The sequence below is a fragment of the Narcine bancroftii genome, chromosome 1, assembly GCF_036971445.1.
Source record: "Narcine bancroftii isolate sNarBan1 chromosome 1, sNarBan1.hap1, whole genome shotgun sequence".
In the NCBI taxonomy this organism is placed as follows: Eukaryota; Metazoa; Chordata; class Chondrichthyes; order Torpediniformes; family Narcinidae; genus Narcine; species Narcine bancroftii.
In genome coordinates this window covers 355,872,103-355,887,052 of record NC_091469.1, presented here as the reverse complement: position 1 = coordinate 355,887,052, position 14,950 = coordinate 355,872,103, and the positions used below count along the sequence as shown (strand labels likewise).

The following is a 14,950-nucleotide window of genomic DNA, read 5'->3' as shown; positions in this document are numbered from 1 at the left end:
AGGATGTTGTCTACATTGGCTTTAGTAAGGCCTTTGACAAGGTCCTACATGGGAGGTTGGTCAAGAAGGTTCAGTTACTTGGCTCAAGTAATAAATTGAATTAGACAATGGATTTGTGGGAGAAGCCACAGACTACTAATAGCAGAGGAGTATCTCTTTGCCTGGAAGCTTGTGACTACAGGTGTGTCTCAGGAATCAGTGCTGGGTCCATTGTCGTTTGTCATCTATATCAATGATCTAGATTCAGATTTCAAAATTAAGACACATGAAATCACAGAACACTGAGATTCTTTCCTGTGGATGAAGCAGAATTATCACTTATGGTACAGCAAAAATAAACTGTAAATAATGTACAAATAAAGAAATAAAGAAACGTAAACAAAATGAGCAATACAGAGAGAAAAAAAATCAATACACTGCAAAAGTAAGAGTCCTTAAATGAATCCTTGATTGAGTTTGTTGTTGAGGAGTCTGATGGTGAAGGAGTAGCAGATGTTCCTGAACCTGGTGTTGCAAGTCTGTGGCACACATATCTCTTTCCTGAACAGTGAGAACAGAGCGTGTACTGGGTGGATTGCTGCTGCTCTCAGATGGCAGCATTCCCTGTACATGTTTTCAATGGTGGGGAGGGTTTTGCCTGTGATGTCCTGGGCTGCGTCCACCACCTTTTGCAAGGTGGTATTGATGTCCCCACACCAAGATGCAGCCAGTCAGCACACCTTCCACCAAACATCTGCCGAGGTTTGACAGGGTTTCTAGTATCATACCAAACCTCTGCAAACTCCCAAGGAAGTTGAGCAGTGATGTGCTTTCTTGATTTAATATATTATATCAGCAAATTTGCAGGTGATACTAAGACTGAGGGTTTAGTGACAGAGAGAAGGCACTCAAAGCTTTCAGCAAAATCAGGGATCGCTTAAAAAAATAGGCTATAAAATGGCAGATAAAATTTAATGTGGTCAAGCGTGAGGAATGGCACTTTGTGAATACAAACCAGGATAGGAGTGCGGCAGAACTGAAGGAACTGTGAATCCAGTCAAATAATTTCTTGAAAGTGGCAACACAGGTCAATAGGGGAGTCAAGAAAGCTTCTGGAACACAGACCTTCATAAATCCAAGTAATGAGCAGAGGAGTTGAGCTGAAATTGTACATGACATTGGTGAGGCCAGATTTGGAGGATTGAGTGCAGTTTGGTCACTTCCCTACAGGAAAGATATCAATAAAATTGAAAGAGTGCAGAAAAAAATGTATAACAATGGTTTGGGAACTTGAAGAGTTTTCAGATAAAGGAAAAGGTTGATTCCCTGAAGCATCAGAGATTTCCACCAATAATTTTAAGACACACACAGCATTTCCCTATTTAAGTACAAAACTAGAAAGAAGTGGAAACTTGTTACCTCTCTTGCACTGCTGCAATTTCAATACAGGAAAAATGTTCAAAGAAATTAATAAAGTCTTTTTCCCCCTCAAAAATCACAGAACACAATAAGTAGATGATACGCCTTTTTTGTTTGTCTTCCTTTTGTATAAAGATATTGTTTTATTTTATTTGACATGTTCAATATTTACTGTTTTTGGAGAGGGTGGGAAGGGGGAAGGGAGGGATGGGAAAAAAAAGAGAAAATGTCACTGAATATTTAAAGAGATGCATCTGTAAATATATTGGTTGATATGGTTCATAGTGCAATGAATAAAGAATTACAAAAAAAAATCACAGACTACGACAATACAGAAACAAGCTGGCATTTCTAGTCTGTTCCAATCCATTTTATTTTGCCAAGCCCCACTGACCTGCAACCCTGCTGCACATGCTGTTTAAATTATTCATGCCAGATGGTGAGTATCATCTTGGAATTGGAACAATTAACAGTCCTCAAATTTCATTCAATAATGCCCCTACTTTACATTTAATAAACGATAATAGAAGTGCTTTATAAATAAATAAATAAATGGTTCTTATTTTCTTTGTCATCAGTGTTGAGTTCATGTTAATCAAAGCTATATTAACACACGTTTTTTTTATGAACCAGATTTTAAGCGTCCAGTTCATTGCCTTTTACAAACTGAAAGGTGAAAACTGTTCTGAAAAATGTATATTTAAAACTGATCTGAAGTTACTGGCATTTCATGAAACCCGTCAACTGTTTTATTTTATACATAAAAGACATTGCAATTTGAACACCCCAGGCGTCCTTCCTAATGAGCATCCAACCTAGCAACAGATGGTAGCACCAGCATTTGCTTATTCAGTCACTGGACAACCAAATGTCAACTCCAGCAAGCTATCGCGCTGTTTTCTCTATGAAATTCTCAAGAGGTCTCATCAATTATTGGTCGCGATGAAAGCAAAGCGAGGTAAAAATGATACTGACAAGCAATAATTGTAAATGACTAACATCTAGGAAAATACATTAAAATATTTAAACTGGTTGATTCTGGCCAACAACTCAAAGGAAAATAATTTCCAGAAAACAAATCTTTGAAATCTATGTATATTAAGGAATAGAAAACAAATACAATCACCTTCCAAAAAAGCTCAAAATTGGAATTACACGTGTCGATGACAATATGAAACACCAAGCCCCGTCTCTGATCAGCGAGCGGAAGATACACACTATAGGAAAGAGTCACATCAGTCTCAGGCCTGATCAATATTCTGTTTAACAACGGAATTCTATTCGGATTATAAATTTGTGAAAGATTTAACATAACCAGTTTTGATAGAATTTGCGATACGACTGAAAAAGAAAACTTTGTGTTTCTGCCCATGCTCCTCATTGACACGATCTTTAATTGCGGACAAAACCCCCGAGAGTCGTAACGCATAAACCCACCCTCATCTGGTGTTAAAATTTTGCATCAATTCATTATTAAATTCAACGACCAAAATAAAATCAAAGAAATTATGTGTATTTTCGTGACTTCAACCGGTCAGAGTTTTTTTTTTAAGTGCTCTTTAGAAACCAGCTTTCTTGGCGATTTCATCAGGAGTCCGTGGCCGCGCCTCCTTCCCTTGCGAGTTGATTCGCCGATATCACGAAAGTTGCAATGGTTGGTCTCCGGACACGCACCCAGGGGAGCCCACACCCCCCCCCCCCCCCCGGGGGAGCCCACCCCCCCCCCCCTCAGGGGGAGCCCACCCCCCCCATAGGCAAACCCCTCCAAAACAAAAACATACAACTCTACACGGCTCCACAAAAGGACGCGAAGAAAACAAAGTCAAACTCACCTGCGCCAGAAGATACGAGGAGGTTATGGGAGCAATGCAAAAGCGGAGGGACAGAGAAGGGTGCAGTCCACCGGATTCGGACTGAAAGGGGGCGAAGGGCTGGGGAATCGGATCCAAACGGTGCACGTCGGTAACGGCGCCGATGCTGCTTTCGTTGCTCCGATGCCTTTCTTTTCCTCCGGCACTCTCCTCTACATAGTTGAGAGTCGGTTCAGGGCGAGCTGTCCCCCGTGGTCTCCAATCTCTCTTCTGCTGCCAGAGGAGAGTCAAACTCTCGCCAGCATCACGACTGCCGCCACTCCGATACACCCAACGAGCCGGGTCGCCCTGGCGGGCAGAGCGCACTGCTATTGGCGGAGGGACACCGCCTGCGCGCAATGCCATTGGCGGAGGGACCCCGGCGGCGCGTCGCCCAGCCACTGAAGGGGTCTTCCTCCTGTCCCAGTCCGGTGTCAGTCACTGAGAAACGTGGTGAGTGATCTTAAAGCGTCCTGTAGACAGCATCATAACAAATAGTACCACATTTTGTCCTGGGAACGGAAAGATGTAAATAACAGCAACACTTCCATCCTGAAATACTCCTTTCGCGGATGCATGGAGTCCCCCAAGAAATAGGAACAGGAGTAGGTTTTCTGGCCTCTCGAACCTGCTCCCTAAATTAATAACGTCACGGCTGCGGACAACTTGCTTTTCCACATCATCGCCCTGAATTTCCCCAACTACGCAAAAATATGACTGTGTCTTAAACATATTTATTCAGGCAGGCTCAATATTCTGGAAAAAGCAGTTCCTCCTCATCTCTGTCCTAAATCTACTCCTCCGAATCTGGAGGCTTTAACCACCTAGTCTCACCTACCAGTGGAAACAACTTTCCTGCCTCTAATTTATCCCTTACCTCTGTTGCCATCGCCAGTGGTCACTAACGACCACCAGGGCTTGACCTGGCTGGGGGTGAGAGGTGCCCTCCTGGTTAGATCCTTCCTGAACAATAGAAATATCACCCACAACACTTTTTCCCTGAGATGACTGTGGAGACAATTGCCCACCTCTTTGCTAAATAAGGATTTACAAAGAGTGGGGAAGGATGCACAGTACATTCCCAGAAACAGTGTGACAAGATTTATGTGCTGTTCTCGGGGAGGCACGGAGAGACAGACATCCAGAGCGGCTGGAAGAACATCATCTCAGTGAAAGACACCCTTTGGTGTGCCCAAAACTTGTTGGTCTTCCATCACAATGAGATGTGAGTGAGGGAAAGCTGTCGATTGGCATTTTCCAGGCTGCAGGAGAATGTGCTGAGGGTCACACTGAGACTTTATGCAGCCAATGCACGGGGGTTGTGGGGAAGGACTACATTTTGGAGTCCTTGTGTTGCCAGGGAAATCCCTCAAACAACAGAGGGGAGTTAACTGTGGTGGCAATGGGTGCTAAATAGTGAATGAACATTGATGGACATGACTCTGAGGATGTCAAAAGACTTTGAATAGTTTTCTTTTTTGAAAATAATTAATTGTGATGAAGTTTAGTTTTGGAAAAAAAATGTATTGCTGTTAGATTCCCACTCATTCTTCTGAATTTCAGCAAGTATTGTCAGAGGCACTCAAACTTTCTTGAGGTTCTCAGACTCTCCTGAATCTCCCTTGGTGAACCTCAGGGTTGGTGCCAAAATGTATGTCAGAGAGAGGCATTACCTGTTGGAGGGGGGCTTGTTCAGCAGGTGGGAGGGGCGGGTGGCGCTCGAGGGGACCTACCTGTTGACGGAAGGGTGCTAGAAGGGATCTACCTGTCGATGGAGGGGTGCTAGAAGGGACCAACCTGTCATTAACATTATCTGCCCCTCCAATGTTGGACATGAAGACACTCTTTATATTGCGTCAAGCTACTGACACTTGACACACACTAGTGTCATGACTGGGGGCAGGTGGAGAGTTGCTAGCGTGCGTAAACCTCAACGCTACTGATGTGGGAGGGAGTGGTGTGGGTCTGACATCCAGGTATGGCCGCGAACGTACGGGGGAGGCATAGCACCTTGTTTTGGGGGCCATTGGCTGCAGATGCCTACCCCCCTTTGGTGCCGATCCTGGTGAACCTTCTCCACATCACCTCCAAAGCCAGTATAATTTTTCTCAAGTAAGGAGACTAGAACTACATATTGTACTCCAGGTGCAGCCTCACCAGTACCCAGTACAGATTCAGCAAAACCTTTCTGCTCTTACATTCAATCTCTCCAGCAATGCAGCATTCCATTGGCCTTCTTCATTACCTGATGCACTTGCAAACCAACTGTGATGCACAAATACACACAATCTTCAATCTTTCACCATTTTTATAATAATCTGGTCTTCTATTTTTCCCTCCAAAGTGGTTGACCTCACATTTACCTTATCTGCCAGAAGCTTGTCCACTCGATTATGCTACTGATATTTCTCTGAAAGCCTTTACACTCCTGAGATGTACTTGCTTAAATATTTCTTAAATGTTGTTATTGTATCTGCTTTCATCGCTTCTATTGGCAGCACATTCCACTCAATTAAAGAAAATATACTTTCCTGGTAAATCCCTTTCAAGTATTCCTCATGTTTACTTAAATCTCTCGGTAAAAGGTTCTTGCAATCAGCACTATCTAAGTCTCTTCGATGTACTTATGTCAGGTTTCCCTCTGTTTCTTGCACGCCAGAGAATACCACGTAATTTGTCTTCATCAATATGCCCTTCATTTTCTTACTTTTATTTACATTTTACATTGTTTTGACTCTGCTTTTTATTTTTTGCCAGTTTTCATTATATTACCCCACAAAAGAACATCAAGCCACCGTCTCACCTATCATCTCTAACCTCGTTATTTCTGGTCCCACAGCCTACAACCTCGTTGTTTCCATTCCCACACAGCCTGGTTCTACCTCTTACCCAAGATACACAAACCAGGCAGACTCATTGTATCCACAAATGAAATCCCGAAGCTGCTGAGAGCCAGATCACAGGCATTTAAGTCTGGAGATCCAGATTCATACAGAAGGAGCAGGTATGACCTGCGAAAAGCCATCTCCCAGGTGAAGTGGAGATTCTGGATGAAAATGGAAACAACAAGGGACACCCGACAGCTGTGTCACAGCCTAAATGCCATAACCTGCAAAACCAAATCCGGTGAAGTAGTAGACTACAAAGCTTCACTCTCAGAGGAACTCAATACCTTCTACGCCTTCTTTGATGATAGTAACAGCAAAGAACCACCCCATGCACCCTCATATTCCCTAATGATCCCATCCTGTCTGTATCTGAGGATGACATGCATGCTGCCTTCAAAGAGTGAATCCGAGAAAAGCATCTGGCCCGGACGGAGTACCTGACCGAGTATTAAAAATCTGTGCTGACCAATTTGCCAATGTATTCACAGATATCTTCAAAACCTCACTCTAGCAGGGTATGGTCTCCACCTGTTTCAAACAGGCATCAATTATATCAGTGCCCAAGAAGAGTGTAGTAATCTGCCTTAATGACCATCAACGAGTTACACTCACATCAATGGTGATGAAGTGTTTTGAAAGGCTAGTGATAAAACATATCAGCTCCTGTCTGAGCAGTGACACAAATACATTCCAGTTCACCTATCGTAGCAACAGGTCTAAGGTGGATACCATCTCACTAGCTTGAGACAAAACCCTGGAATACTTGGACAGTAAAGATGCATTCATTAGGATGGCCTTTATTGACTACAGTTCAGCATTTAGCACCACCATCATCTCAAAACTGATCAGCAAACTCCATGACCTGAGACTCAACACCCCACTGTGTAATTGGATCATGGATTTTCTCACCTCCAACCTACAATCAATAAAGGTTGGTAAGAATATCTTCTCCATCAGTACTGGTGCATCACAGGGCTGTGTTCTTAACCATCTGCTCTACTCACTTTATACCTTTAACTGTGTGGCTTGGTATGATATAACACCATCTACAAGTTTGCTGAGATACCCGTAGTGGGTTGTATAAAGAAAGATGATGAGTCAGCATACAAGTGGGAGATTGAAAACTTGGCTGAATGGTGCACCAACAACAACCTTGCACTCAATGCCACCAAAACTAAGGAACTGATTGTTGACTTCAGGAAAGGAAAGCCAGAGGTGTACAATCCAGTGATCATTGGGGGTCAGAGGTGGAGAGGGTGAGCAAATATAAGTTCTTGGGAGTCACTATCTTGGAGGATCAATGCATCAATTTGTGGAGGTTTGATATGACACCAGAAACCCTGGCAAATTTCAACAAATGTATGGTGGAAAGCGTGCTGAACAGCTGCATCATGATCTGGTATGGAGACACCAAAGCCCCTGAGCATAAAGCCCTCCAAAAGGTAGTGGACACAGCCCAGGACATCACAGGCAAAACCCTCCGCACTATTAAGAACATTTACAGGGAACACTGCCATCAGAGAGCAGCACCAATCATAAAGGATCCACACCACCCAGCACAAGCTCTGTTCTTGCTGATGCCATCAGGAAAGAGGTAAAGGTGGCATAAGACTTACACCACCAGGTTCAGAAACAACTGCTATACCTCCACCATCAGACTCTTCAACAACAAACTTTATCAGGGACTCATTTAAGGACTCTTACTTGTGCACTTAATTGATTTTTTAAATTTTCTCTGTATTGTGCAATCAGTTTGTTAACATTCTTTATCTCTTTACAGCTCTTTGTTTGTTTACATGTCTACGCTGTGTACAGTTTTATTTGCACAATCAATAAGTGGTAATTCTGCCTCGCCTGCAGAAAAAAGAATCTCAGGTTTATATGTGATGTCATGAAATCTCTTCTGTCCCATTGAACTTGTATCATCTTACCTCGACTACATTTTTCCTGCCTGGTCCACTCCCTCCCTATCTAAGTCCATGATGCCTCTCGTGCCCTCCATCTCTTCCCTGAACTTGATTGTCTAATTTTTCACTCTGAACATCTCATCAATCTACACCTCTATCACCTATGCAGAAGGTCTCAAAGCCCTTTGTTTCTTTCTTAACAAGACTAAACCAGTTCCCCCCCCTCCCCACCACTCCACCATCACCCTCCTCTGAAGAATTTATTCTCATCCTCAATAACTTCTCCTTTAACTAATCACACTTTCACCAGTTCAAAGAGTAGCCATGGGTACCCACATGGGTCCCATTATGACTGGCTTTCTGTTGGTTTTATGGAGCAATCCATGTTGCAAGCCTACACAGGCAAGGCCTCTCAACTCTTCTTTCACAACATTGCACTCATGATGAGCTTGTCAACTTTATTCACTTTGCTGCAAACCTTCCCCCGACTTCAAATCCACATGATCCATCTCCGGAAACACTCTTACTTTCTTGAACTCTCCGTCTCCATCTCAGGAGACAAACTTTCTACAGACATTTTTGACAAACCTACCATTCCCACAATTACATCATCTCCACCTTCATCCCCACTCCCCTATAAGGATTCTATTTCTTTCTCTCAATTCCTTCCCCTCTACCACCATCAACTCAGCTCTTACTCACATTTCTCATTTTCCACACATCTGCCCCAACTCCCTCTGCCCCTAGATGCAACAAGAACAGGATTCCCCTCGTCCTCAACTACCACCCCACCACCCTCCATATCCAACATATTATCCTCCACAATTTTTGTCACCTACAACATGATTGCACCACCAGAGACATCTTCCCTTCTCCATCATCTGCAGGGGTCACTCCCTCTGTGACTCTCTTGTCCACTTATCCCTTGCCACTAATCACCCCCTTTGTAGCTTCCCTTGTGACACAGCAAGTGCCACACTTGTGCCCTCATCTCCACCCTCACCACCTTTTGGGGCCCCGAACAGTCCTTCCAAGTGAACCAACACTTCATGTGAATCTGCAAAAATCATCTATTGCATTCGGTGCTCCCACTGAGGCCTTCTCTACCTTGGAGCGATTGGATGCAGACTGGAGATCACTTTGCAGAGCACCTTCACACTGTCAACATCAATGAAAGGGATATCCCTACAGTCAATCATTTCAATCCTTTGCCTCACTCCCGTGCTGATTTGACTGTCCTTGGCCTCATGCACGACTAAACCAAGGCCACTCGTAAATTGGAAGACCTACACCTAATATTGCGTCTGGGCATTCTTCCTCTCTTCCCAATCCCTTTGACTTTTTTCCTCCAGCTCTCCAATCCCGTTCCTCTCCACTTACAGAGCTAACACCCTCGCTGTTTTGTCTTGAGCCCTCCCTCCTTTATCCACCCATTACCTCTTGCCTATGGGCCAGTGCTCCTCTCCGTTCCCCAACCTCCCAACATTTTATTCATGTGCCTGTTTACATTTTGTTCATACATTGATAAGGGACCGAGCCCAACATTGGTAATGTATCTTTATCTTTACTATGTAAAGTACAATTAGACCTTTCGAGGTTCTCCAGCATTGTGTTTTTACTTCAATCACCACGTCTGGAGATTTCTGTGTTTCACTTCAGATATTTGTTTATTTTAAAATCCTTTATAAGTTTTGTCACTTACTCCCTTTTTATAGCACTAACTGTTTTCTCACCTTTTGATGTTGTTCATATACTTTCTTTGTTGAGTTTTAAATTATTCCCTCTTTGTTATCCATATTTTTCCAAGGCAGTACATCCTTTACCTTCTGCAGATGTAAACAACAAAATAACAATGTTATTTTATTGCATTGGAATGATATTAAAACACCTCCCATTGATCTTTTGCCATAAATGGATTTGCCCCTTTTATCACAGTCTGTCTTTACACATTGAGGTCAGCCTAACCAAACTCCCAAATCTTATTTTCACATCTGCCCCTTCCAAATAAAACGGTGAATGTCATATTCTGATCACTACTAGTTAAATGTTCACATTCAATTATTTTGTGAATTGAATTTGTTTATTGCTCAACGTCAGATTTAATATGACCTGCTCCATTTTAAGTTCCAGAAACATTAAGATGGAAATCAATCACATTCATTAGTAGCAATAAAGCAAGGGGTAAAAGAACTTCTACAATGTTATTCCTTGAAGGTATTTAATATTACTAGTCGAAGAATAAATCTCTCCACCATTAATGCAGAAAATTATCCTGAACGGACTTAAAATATTCACTTTACTTTTGACAGGAGCTAGACTTTTTATTCCAATTTATATGATAGTTAAATCCCTTATTAAAACCACACTGTCACTACAATTTGCTTGATAAAATCCCTGGAGTTATGTGTTCTGATGCTTGACAATACCATGAAACTGAAAACAATTTCCTCAACTTCTTCAGTCTGATCTATTGCTCAGCCCTCTTTAGATTTTCTATTTATTTGAATTTTATAATCTAATTGTGTAATTATGCTCTTGCCATTCTTCTTTTCATGACTGTATGAATACTTATTAGAGATGAACTGTTAGACTGTTCATGGAAGATCCCTATCAGGTACAACATGACAAATAATCTTATACTGTGGTGGTCTGCCACCGCATAGATCGAGCTGGCACAACACGCAGTGCACGTATTAGTTTTCTTTTTCTTTGGCTTGGCTTCGTGGACGAAGATTTATGGAGGAGTAATGTCCACGTCAGCTGCAGGCTCGTTGGTGGCTGACAAGTCCGATGCGGGACAGGCAGACACGGTTGCAGCGGTTGCAAGGGAAAATTGGTTGGTTTGGGTTGGGTGTTGGGTTTTTCCTCCTTTGCCCTTTGACAGTGAGGTGGGCTCTGCGGTCTTCTTCAAAGGAGGTTGCTGCCCGCCGAACTGTGAGGCGCCAAGATGCACGGTTTGAGGCGAGATCAGCCTACTGGTGGGGGTCAATGTGGCAGGCACCAAGAGATTTCTTGAGGCAGTCCTTGTAGTAGTAAACAGCAGCATAACACATTGTAAAATGTCTCTTAACGCAGTGAACGGATACGGTTGAAAGCTAAAGCAGTAGAAGACTAGCAGCCCTAATATGCCGCTGGCCAAGCTGCCCAGCTAACAGATCAATATCAGGCTGGGGAGGAAGGATATTCACATGCAAGAATGTTCTCACCCGCTGTTGTTTTTCATGTGGCTGATGTCGGCCAATCAAACGAATGGTGGGAACTCCAACTGTCTAAAAGGAGCCTTTCCAGCCTCAATAAAATCTCAGAGTTTAACCTCCCACACTGCGAGTGTGTGTGTTTCTTTGTAGCAGTCGGCTACAACATTTCAAATTTTCATCTGGAGTTAATTAAAAATTTGATACAGCAATAATAACTGTAATATCAAAAAAGAGATAAAGACCCTTTAAAGCCATCATCACATAGACCTATTTCATTATTAAATGCAGCTTATAAAATAGTAACAAAGATATCAGCGAATAGGTTGACAAAATTTTTACCTAAGTTTATAAATATGGATCAGACTGGATTTGTTAAAAATAGAAAATCGGCAGATAATGTAACCAGATTATTGAGTTTAATATATCTAGCAGAAAAGAGTGAGGACTTAAGTGTAGCAGTGGCTTTAGATGCAGATTAGAATGAGACATTTTGTTTAAACTTCTTGAAAAATTTGGGTTCGAACAAATATTTCCAAATTGGATAAAAGATGTATATAATGGACCGAAAGCTAAAGTGATAACAAATGGGCAGATTTCTGCATCTTTTCATTTAACTAGAGCTTGTAGGCAAGGGTATCCATTATCTCCAGCTTTATTTATTTTAGCAATTGAACCACTTGCAGAACTGATTCGATCTGACCCTGATATTAAAGGTCGGGCCTCTTCCATGATGCTGCCTATAATATTTTTCCTCAGCCTTTTGGTGTGGGGTCGAGGTCGCCCATACCTCCCTCCATCCCTCTGACATTTCCAGCACCAACACCACTGCTAGTCTTTTTCTCCCTCCGCTCGCAGGCATTGCCTGGGCTCTTCCATGGGCCCGCCAATGGGCGAGATCTAGTGCAGTCAAGATCACAGCTTCCCGATCCAGGTGGGTCATCCATTTGCAGGACAGGTTGAAACTCCATCCCCATTTTCTCCGCGTGAAATGCCTCAAACAGGCTCCACCATTTTCCCCACCACTAGGCTGCTGCTCCTGGTCGGTGCAGGGCCCTGGAGTCGGTAATTCTTTTGGGGGTGGGTTTCTTATCCTTCCTCCCCATTCCTTTGATGTTTATTATTCTTCCTGGTACTTTTTTCCCCACTTACTTCTTTTTTTCTGGCTGCTTTTCATTAGTTTCACTTTGCTTTCCCCAGAGCTCTGATTCCTGCATTGACATGCTCCTCTGCATCACATGACTCCCCCATAATCTACAAGTTTTGAAAGTAATTGAGAAAAGAACCCCAAAGAGAAAGAAAGTTAAAATTCACTGCAGTAGTAGAAGACCTAATTTTTTCTAGAGAAAGTCATGCCAAAACATCTGACAACCATGAGTGGGAGGAACAGCCTCTTTCCATCTCTACAAAATGGCCCTTCGAGCAATGAGGGAAGCAAAAGCCACTACATGGGATTGTGAAGAAGTCAATGTTAAATCCATTGGTCCACTCACTCCAAAGATAGCAAAGAAAGGGCTCGTAGTCAAGTTAATATCAAGAACTAATGACAAAGTGCTAAATACCCCTTACCAGAAATTAGAGAGTAGGACATAGCCAAAACATATGATACAATGTACCTTCCTCAGTTATGCATTTATCACATTTAGAGGATAAAATAAAACTGAACCTTGGAAAAATGGGCCTGATGGACTACTTTAAATTGCCTAGAATTGCCAACCACAAAGAGAAGATAAGTGAATACATTTCAAAACAAAATCCCATGTAGTTTCAGCAAATGGTTGATCATAAACATTTTATTTGCTCTTCAACTTCTCCATCTTTCTGTAACTTAAAACATGTTGAACTCCAACTTTTCCTTGTTCTAACACTGCGTTATTAACCAAGTCATTAACTCTGTGAATGTTGCTTGACCAAAGTACTTTCTGTTTCTGTCACAATTAAACTAATTAAATTATTCCCAGGCAATCAGAATCATGTTGAAAGATGGAATAGCATAAAATCATGAAAAATTCCTGAATTATATATTCAACAGGATTTACATCTTCCATGTCTTTTACTTCCTGTTTTAAATTAATTTTGCTGTTTCAATTTTTCCACATAATCATCTCACAATATTCTTGAATGCATTCAACTGAGATCTGATCAATTTGCTCCCGTAATGTTAGAATGCCAAAATTGCAATTGTGTGTATGAAGAATAAGTTATATCCAGAGCTCACACAGCAATGAAGGCTTGCATAGAAAATTAGTTTTTTAAAATAATCCTAATGATTTTAATTGTTCATTTATGAGCATGTTATTTATGTGGCTTTATTACAAAATAAATCACATTCTCTTCATTATGAGCATTCATTGACGATCTTTATTTCACTTGGAGAATTGTGAGTAATTTTGGAAGCTACCCTGCAGGAAGGATTAACCGTATTGGCATTCGAGGGAGTGTAATAAAATCATGTTAGAAGACTATTGATGCCCCAAGTTAAAGTGTGAAATCAGTGAAATCATCTGGAATACTGTAGGTTCAAGATGCAAGATTCCTTTATTGTCATGTAATAAAACATGAATAATATTACTTGAAATTGACTTCACCCCTTAAAGTCAGAGAAAGACAAGCACAACAGAATCCCCTGAGTGTCCATAGATTTGCCTCCAGAAATCCTGCAGCCTCCACAGCCATACAGACCTGGCCAAACCATTGGCAACCCAAGCTCCAGATTCAAACCTCTGACACAATCAGGAATCCTTCAGCACCCTTGGCACATCCTTGCATCCTAGTTCCGATACCTGGTACCCCTTCACCCACACTCCAGCATTTTGCAGCCTGGTTTGAGTCCTTTGACCGCATTTGACAACAGCCCGCAACACATGTGGGTTTCTTGGCTTGAGTCACCAACAGCCCGCCACCTGTGGGTTCTTCAGCCACAGAGCCCCTCAGTGGTGCGCCACCGTGATCACCATCCCATTGGATCATCTCCTCTGTTTCTCCTTCTCAACGTGGGGGAGGGTGGAATTCCCATTTTCTGATGCTCTGCACCAGTCCTCTGCTTCCCCAGAGTCTGCAACCCCTCAAGGCTACTGCCAGCAAAACAGACTGAGATTACCAGAAGGAAGCAGCTTTGAATATGTGATTACAGACACAATAATAATTTTAAAAATATATAACGAACATGTACATTAAGCTGCAAGATAAGGAAAATGATGAAATAAGCTATAAACCTAAACAAAAGTGGGAAAAGGATTTAAACATAAAGATAAAAAATGAAGTATGGGAAAAGTTATGTTCTGGAACTATGAAGAATACAATAAACACAAGGTTACACATGATACAGTATAATTGGTTACACAAGTTATATATCACGCCTCAAAAGTTAAAAGAATGGGATCCAAGATTATCAGATAGATGTTTTCACTGTAAGAAGGAAATGGGAACAACAGTACATGCAATTTGGGCATGTAAGAAAGTGAAAATGTTTTGGGAAGATCTAAATCAGATATTAAATAAAATCACAAAAAATAACATACCAAAAAAATCCAGAGATCTTTCTTCTAAGTAACATAAGAAGAAAGGAATTAAGCCTCAAATTGGATAAAGTGCAAAAAAGATTTATTATGATAGCCTTAGCTGTAGCAAAAAAATGTATAATGTCAACTTAGAAAATGGAAGAGAGCCTGAGAATACAGCAATGGTACATGGAAATGAATAAATGTATTCCA

The 14,950-nt window shown here is 41.8% G+C and overlaps 1 protein-coding gene across 10 annotated transcripts in view; it reads right to left on the bottom strand.

Annotated features, from left to right (window-relative positions):
* Positions 1-3,563, bottom strand: part of LOC138749880 (poly(rC)-binding protein 3) — a 158,704-nt gene extending 155,141 nt beyond the window's left edge. For all 10 annotated transcript variants that reach the window (XR_011348929.1, XM_069911871.1, XM_069911900.1 and 7 more), the window contains exon 1: positions 3,231-3,563. The gene's annotated coding sequence lies outside the window, so the exon portion shown is untranslated. The remainder of the gene's footprint in view (positions 1-3,230) is intronic.
* Positions 3,564-14,950: the final 11,387 nt, after the last annotated feature.